At 40.3% G+C, this 7,108-nt stretch overlaps 1 long non-coding RNA gene across 1 annotated transcript; it reads left to right on the top strand.

Annotated features, from left to right (window-relative positions):
- The first annotated feature begins 1,523 nt into the window (after nt 1-1,523).
- Nucleotides 1,524-5,658, top strand: LOC122550266. The gene is made up of 3 exons (XR_006311777.1): nt 1,524-1,804; nt 2,999-3,145; nt 5,301-5,658. It is a non-coding gene; the product is annotated as an uncharacterized LOC122550266 (long non-coding RNA).
- Nucleotides 5,659-7,108: the final 1,450 nt, after the last annotated feature.

Raw genomic sequence — 7,108 nt, 5'->3', positions numbered from 1 at the left:
TTCTGAATTCTAATCCACGTTGTTTAATATGCAGAGGTTTGTAAAATGTATTGAGACAAAACAAACTGATGGATTAATTTTGCATTTGGAGGGCTGTTGCTAGCCTTAAATAAAAGTAACCATTTGGGAAATGTATTTGAAGTGAGGATAAATGTTTTGTTCTACGTTAATCTGTACGCTGCAGTGGGAAAAGTCTCTGAACTGAGACTGTAAGAAGTAGGTGACTGCTTTATTCAGTGGTTAGAAGCTGGAGAGCATTCAAGTCGATTTTCCACTTTCTGTTTTTATATCCATGACAGTGTTATTGAACAAGAAACAATAATATCCTTGACTTGCTTTAAAAGTGCTCTTTTTAATGATAAGGCTGGTCTTTGCAGAACTCCCACCACCCACATGACAGACGTCAATTCTGCCCAAAGTCAATGGGTTCTCACAGCATAGAGCATAGCTTTCCAACTGTAAAAATGGTCACAGTCAGGGCTTTCAAGGTGAGGGAAGTGGCTCCACTTGAAAAGGAAATGACTTGCTTGTTGGATCCTGACAACTGACTATATTTGCTACTCGGTGCATTCAGGGGCAGTACCAGTCTTTTGTTTCTGATTGTGCTCCTTTTTTCTGAGGCCAGCCTCTTGTCTCCATGGATGAGCAAGTATGCTCAGAAATGTAGCAGAGCAGAAAGTCCTCCTTTTTTTTTGTTATTTCTTACATTTCATCATTTAATTTCCCTTTCCTGTGGTCAGAAAATAGAATTGCACCATGCACCATGTGTCTTTGTAAAGTAAGCAATTGCCTCTAATGGAGCCACTGGCTGCCAACGTAATAAAAGAGATTTTTGTTTCTCACCAGATAAAATATGTGCCAAACAAGTGTGAGTGTTCTTGGTCTGTGAGTCTTTAATAGCAGCAAATAGGTTCCAGATTCCAGTTTTGTCGTTCCAGCATTTCTTATAACGGAGAAAAGAAAACGGATTTATATTCAGTCAGATTCCAATCAGAATTGCTTATTTCGGACTAAAAAAGAAACTATCTTTTCTGAATCACCAGATTGAGTTGCATTCTCTTTTTCCCATGTATTCAATAAGAAAATAACAGTTCTAACATAAGGTAAAACTAATTACTACACAAACTAATTAGCTTGGGGGATTTGAATATTTGTCTCTATATCAAAGGGATGTCAACTTGCAGTTGTCATGGAAAATTAGACAGAAATGTAAAACGTGATCCAAAAACATTAATAAAGACCTTAGGAGCCAATCTATTAGTAATGAACTTTGACATACTTGCTCATGAAAGAAAACACTGGTCCTGGTTAGCTCCTATATTGTTTCTTTATGTGGCATTTTCAGATTTTGTTTTAGAAATACAAGCATTTGAGTTGAGTAGTAAGCCTAAAGGCCAAATGAGACTTAAATTGTACATGTTCCAAAAACAGGCATGATCATCACAGAGTGTGCTTATCATACACACTTATATTGCAATGTTTTGCTTGTTGTTTTCCATAATTGCTGTAGAAAGCCGGCACGACCTGCTCTGCTCATTGGCAACATCATGAGCGGCGAGCACCACTTCAATGGGAGATGCATTGCAGCTGCTTGCTGCAAACTTCAGAAAACGTGCACCAGGTTTTTGTGAAAATACACTTCGGACCTTGGAGAGAAGGAGGAACATTCTGTGTGTGCAACGGGGTGAGAAATCTTCTACACATGTGTTCAAGAAAAAAGAAAGTGCAAGTAGCAGTTAAAGTTAATGGCAAGAATATTGCTGCAAGAACATGGTTGCAGCGAAGATTTCTATAAAGGGACAAGGTGAGTAAATTTGACTTTCAAATGGAATATCCTACTAACTTGATGTGTTATCCATTGAAGGAGGGGACATCACAGAGGCAGTCGCCACTGGCACTGTTGAGGTTAACGGAAAACCTAGTTCTTACACTGTTAGTCAAATTCTCCCTCATACCATTGTCTCTTCTGGCACAGGGATGGTAACGGAGTAAGCATGCATTTCTTACTTTCTCCATCCATCAACCCTCACCAGAACTTAATTCTCATCTGGGATGCAGGAGAACTGAAACCTTTTTTGGGAGGGGGAAGAGGAAGCAGTGAAGGCGGTGAAAATGAAAAGACAGGATCACACAATTTCACATTTGCAGATGCCAGCTCCAATACTGATCCTGTGATTTTGGTCATGGAGTGGGAAATTCAAGTCGGAAAATCCCCTGATTTAGCTGCACCATTTCCAATTCAAATAACCCAGCATGCATAACTTTCACAGCACTGTTGAACTAGGCGGGGTCTAACTATTTCAGGTTGCAGAACAGTTCGGAAGCAGCAGTGAGGCAGTTGAAAGTCACAGTGGGTGGGTTAAAAAATCCATCTTGATCGTTGATGTACTTAAAAAGCTGTTTTTCAATCTGTCCCCTCACTCCTCACTCCTCTCCCTTTTACCTTATCTCCATGTACTGCATTTCCCCATGCCACTTCATACCCCACTCTAAGTCTATGCCTCCCTCTGCATCTGGATCCCACCCGCCATTTCTAAAGACTTCCAGAGTCAGCTGATTGTGCAAAAATCCTGCCCTGCTTGTGTTAGAGAAACTGGCATACAGGCAGAATCTGCACTTGCTGAATCAGTGGGTCAAAGAGCAGTTGCAATCTCATTGGGCATCAAGGATGCTCAGTAGTTAGCACTGCTGTCTCACAGCGCCAGGGACCCAGGTTCGATTCCCACCTCGGGCGACTGTTTGTGTGGAGTTTGTTCATTCTCACCATGTCTGCGTGGGTTTCCTCTGGGTGCTCCAGTTTCCTCCCACATTCCAAGATGTGCAGGCTGGGCTGGGTTGGCTGTGCTAAATTGCCTTAGGTGTTCGGTGCCTTAGTCAGGGGAAACATAGGGTAGGGGAATGGGTAGGGGTGGGTTACTCTTCGGAGGACTTGTTGGGCTAAAGAGCCTGTTTCCATACGGTAGGGAATCTAATCTAATCATATGCACATGTGTTTCAGCTGCAAAGGAGTCAGATAAAGACAAACTAAGAAAACTGCTGGGAATGCACAAACCCCCATGCTGTTACATGTCAATCAGGAAGCATAGACTGCTGTAGCCCAAATGCTGCAATCTGAAGGGGACCTTCCAGGTCTGGAATTGCTCAGGTTTGTCATCTGATGCCAAATGCATTCTCTCCAAATGATGTTCGACAATGCTTCAGCTGCTAGGAAACACCTTGTGCAAGAATGAGAAAAGTAAAAGTCATGCAGAAGATGGGCACTAAGCAAATGTGCATGTGTGATTAACTTAGTTTTGTGTACATTAAATAATTAGTACATTTATAAAATTGCAGCTACATGTGTGTTTTCTGGTGATTTTATATTTTTTCAGAAGAATAAGTCAATAATAAAGGGAAGAGTCTGGACTGTTGTTGAATAAGATGTGTTTGAGATCATTTTTAATATTCATGAAAATTCCAGTTATGTAGAGCCTTTTTTTAAAAAAAGGTGTTGTCTATATTGTTGTCTCTTTTCTTGCAGCTTCCCTTATAATTCCTATTCATTCATCTCCACTTTCGCTGCTTCTTTGCACCTTGTTCTGCTCTGGATGGTATCTCTTCATTCTCACAGCGCCATTCAATTCTCAGAAAAAATTTGAATGGGCCATTCATATCCACAAGCAGATTCATTTGCCATGATGTTTTATATGACAAAAATGTTCTGCAAGACCAGTCAGTCCAAAAATGTGTGCACTTATCCTAGCAGGTGGAAAGAATCATCCAACAATGAAATTGGAATTTGTTCATGATCCACTTAAATCACAAGGTTAAGACATTAAATTGGCTGGGCTATAGAATTAGAAAATGGCTTCACCTGGTAATGGCTTCAAGTCTGCCTTTGCAATCTCATTCATGTTATCATCTCGCTGCTCTGTATGCTAGGCACATATGCCTTTGCTAAAACTGCTTTGCACACTCTCCTTCAGAACTGTGCATTTATATCTTGGATCTCACTTTCCAGTTTAAAATAGGCACACTACTAGCATGTCTAATTTTGCTTCACTATTGGTCACACAGTTAATTGGTGTCCCTTGAATTGATGCATCATTCCACTATTGGTAGTTATATTTTCAGTTGTCAAACCCTAAATCTCTGGAATGCACTTCTTAAAACTTACCACCTCAGCAACTTTACCCTTTATGAAAAGGAACCTCTCTGGAGCCACAGCTCCACGTGCAAGAGGTGACAGATATCTTGCATCCCATGCATCATGCATCTCCTTGGCAAACTCTATGCATAGTTTAGGTTCAGGGAAGATGGAAGCTCCCTGACGATCCTGAATGGATAAGACTGCTGTTAAGAGCTGTCCTCCTGGTCTTCCTCATCCTTCTTTCCTGAAAGCAGTGCATTCTCTTTTGTAATCCAAAGAGAAAGTGCTGGAGCAGGAACAACAACATCCGAGGAGAGAGAACCAGAGTTACCATTTTAAGTTCAATGACTCTTCAGAAACAATAGAGGCTGGAAAATCATGATTTTTATGTGTTGACAGAGGGGGAGGAGGAGTAAGTGGAACAGATGGTGAGGATGTGCAGAAAACAAAGAGTGCTAATGGTGGTAAAGGAAAAGTGTAGAGATGTCCAGTACATATTGAATTGAATTGAATTTATTGTCATGTGTACCGAGACACAGTGAAATGCATTAAATACTGTAAATATACTGTAAATGAAGGGGAGAAAGGAGAAAATGAGTCAACCAAGATACAAAAGACACAGCTGGAGAGGAAATGTAAGAAAAATGGTGGACATAGGTCATGCTCTGAAGTTTTGGAATGCCAACATGGACTATGAGGTGTTTTGTTTTCAACTTATGTTGAGCTTTGTTGCAACACTGCAGCAGGCTGAGGGCAAAAAATGTGAACATGAGAACAAAATGGTTTATTGAAATGGCAAGCAACTGGAAAGTTTGGGTCATTCCTGCAGATAGAGCAGAGGTGTTCCATAAAGCAATCACCCAGTATGAGTTTGGTCTCACCAATGTGAAGGATCCTGCATTGTGAGCAATGAATAAAGTAAACTTGATTGAAAGAAGTATGAGTAAAATGCTGCTTCACCTGGAAGTTGTGACTGGGGCCTTGGACAGTGAGGAGGCTGGAGGTGAATAGGGAAGGGTTATATCTTCTATGATTGTAGGTGCCATGAGATAGTGAGGAGGTATTGGAGTGGTTGGAAGAGTGTCACAGATTTCTAGAACCACAGTTACTTGCTTTTATTTGAGTGTTCTCTTCTGAATTTTGTCTGCTTATTTTCCCTGTCATTCTGCAGACCACAGGGGATGGTAACTACAGCACTCATGACTGAGAACAAATGATCTGACCAAGTAGAGTGAAAGCCTTCACCACATGCAACATCACACTCCCTGTCGACCTCATCTACTTTAAATAGCTGTGGAAAACTCACAGATGTGCTGATCCAGACAGAACTAGTAGAAATTAATCAGGAACTGACTTAAAAGGTGCCTTCAAATAACACAGATGAAGCTCTTCCCATTGCTGAATGTACATTTGTCTCTGCATTTTTAAAAGGGAGTATTAGCTGAAGCAGCATTTGATAAAATTATTATACACCGACTGATGCCACAATATGTCTGTCACACACATTTCTGCTGTCTGCATCTGTACATGCCCAGTTGATACCTTAATAAAACTCATGTCCAGTGAGAACCATATATGAAGTAGTGCTTGCAACATGGATGCCCATATGGTACCAAAATAGAATCCATAGCATTGAAACTGCAGAGATCATGGAACTGAATTTTGCAACTATTGCCTGGTCTCTCATTTGAATGACTGAAACATGGGAAGTATATTATAAGGTAATTCCCATAAGAGTACAAACATCTTCAGTCAAGGAAGGAAGAGCAAATCAATTGGCAAAGAACATTTAAGAGTACAAAGAGAACAAAGCAATGAAATGATTATTTAAAACAAACGGGACTGCTTCAATGTTTATAAGACAACAAGAACAGATGATACACATCAAATAACAGTTAAGGAAATAACAGCAGAATCAGAAATTGACTTTAGACTTTTTTTTCCACTCGTTAAATATAAAAGTAATACCAGATGATTGAAAAATAGCTAATGGTTCCACGTCTGCTTTAAAATAAATGTGATACTGAAAATTGCAGCCTAGTTAGCTGAATACAATGGATCAATTTTTATTTCTTCCTTCTCGCTGGGTGCTTTTCAGTCACAGAAACATTTGGTCAGGAAGTGCACATATGCAAAGGAAAAATTTATGTTAACTGATCTTTGATACAAGGATTTACAAAATTCATGATAAATCAGTACAGAGCATGTGAATATAGGAACAGAAATAAGCCAATCAACTCTCAAGCCTATCCCACCAATCAGTTAGCTCTACGTGGCATGAATTGGGTGCAAAGACTAAAACAGTGCTGCAAATTTCCCCTGTAGAGTGAATATATTTTTACTCATGTTCCCCGACTAGCAGTTTAATGTTGGCAGAGTGGATAGCACTTCATTACGCCCTTTGCATTAGATTTTAAGGAGTGGGCAATTGAATTAATCATGTGCATTAAAACAAAATCTATGTGCAGAGCTCAGGAGCCATAAAACTTGGCACTGTATTGCCACTGGCTGTGAAATGTGAGCGCAGTGTCCCAAAATCAGCGACTAAGCCACCTCCTGTTGGACCCGTACAATACATTATGTTTGTAATGGCAAGGTGTAAACATCAAACGCATAGAGAGTGGCAGATCACTTTGTTATTCATCATCTAATACCGATTAGCAATGTGGCAGCCAACACACCATTTTATTTCTTGCCAATGCAGTTTACACTTTTCTTGAAACACTCCCAGCTGAACACTATCACTGAAGAACTTTGGTCTTTCATTTGCAGTTGCAGAGTGAGTGAAGACATTGTATACAGTCAAAGTTTTAGGAGGTCTAAACATCGTTAGAGTCAGAAAGGAGTGATGCCAGACTTTTCCAAGCAGTTCAAAGGAATGTGAGGGTTTGACAGCAGAAAGCCTAATATTGTTAATGGGAGCTGTAGCTGCAGGTCCTCTAGGGCTACAGCAGGACTGAGACATGAAGCACAAACAGC

Source organism: Chiloscyllium plagiosum, chromosome 5, assembly GCF_004010195.1.
Source record: "Chiloscyllium plagiosum isolate BGI_BamShark_2017 chromosome 5, ASM401019v2, whole genome shotgun sequence".
In the NCBI taxonomy this organism is placed as follows: Eukaryota; Metazoa; Chordata; class Chondrichthyes; order Orectolobiformes; family Hemiscylliidae; genus Chiloscyllium; species Chiloscyllium plagiosum.
The sequence above is the reverse complement of the archived record's forward strand: the minus strand, read 5'-3'. Positions and strand labels throughout refer to the sequence as shown.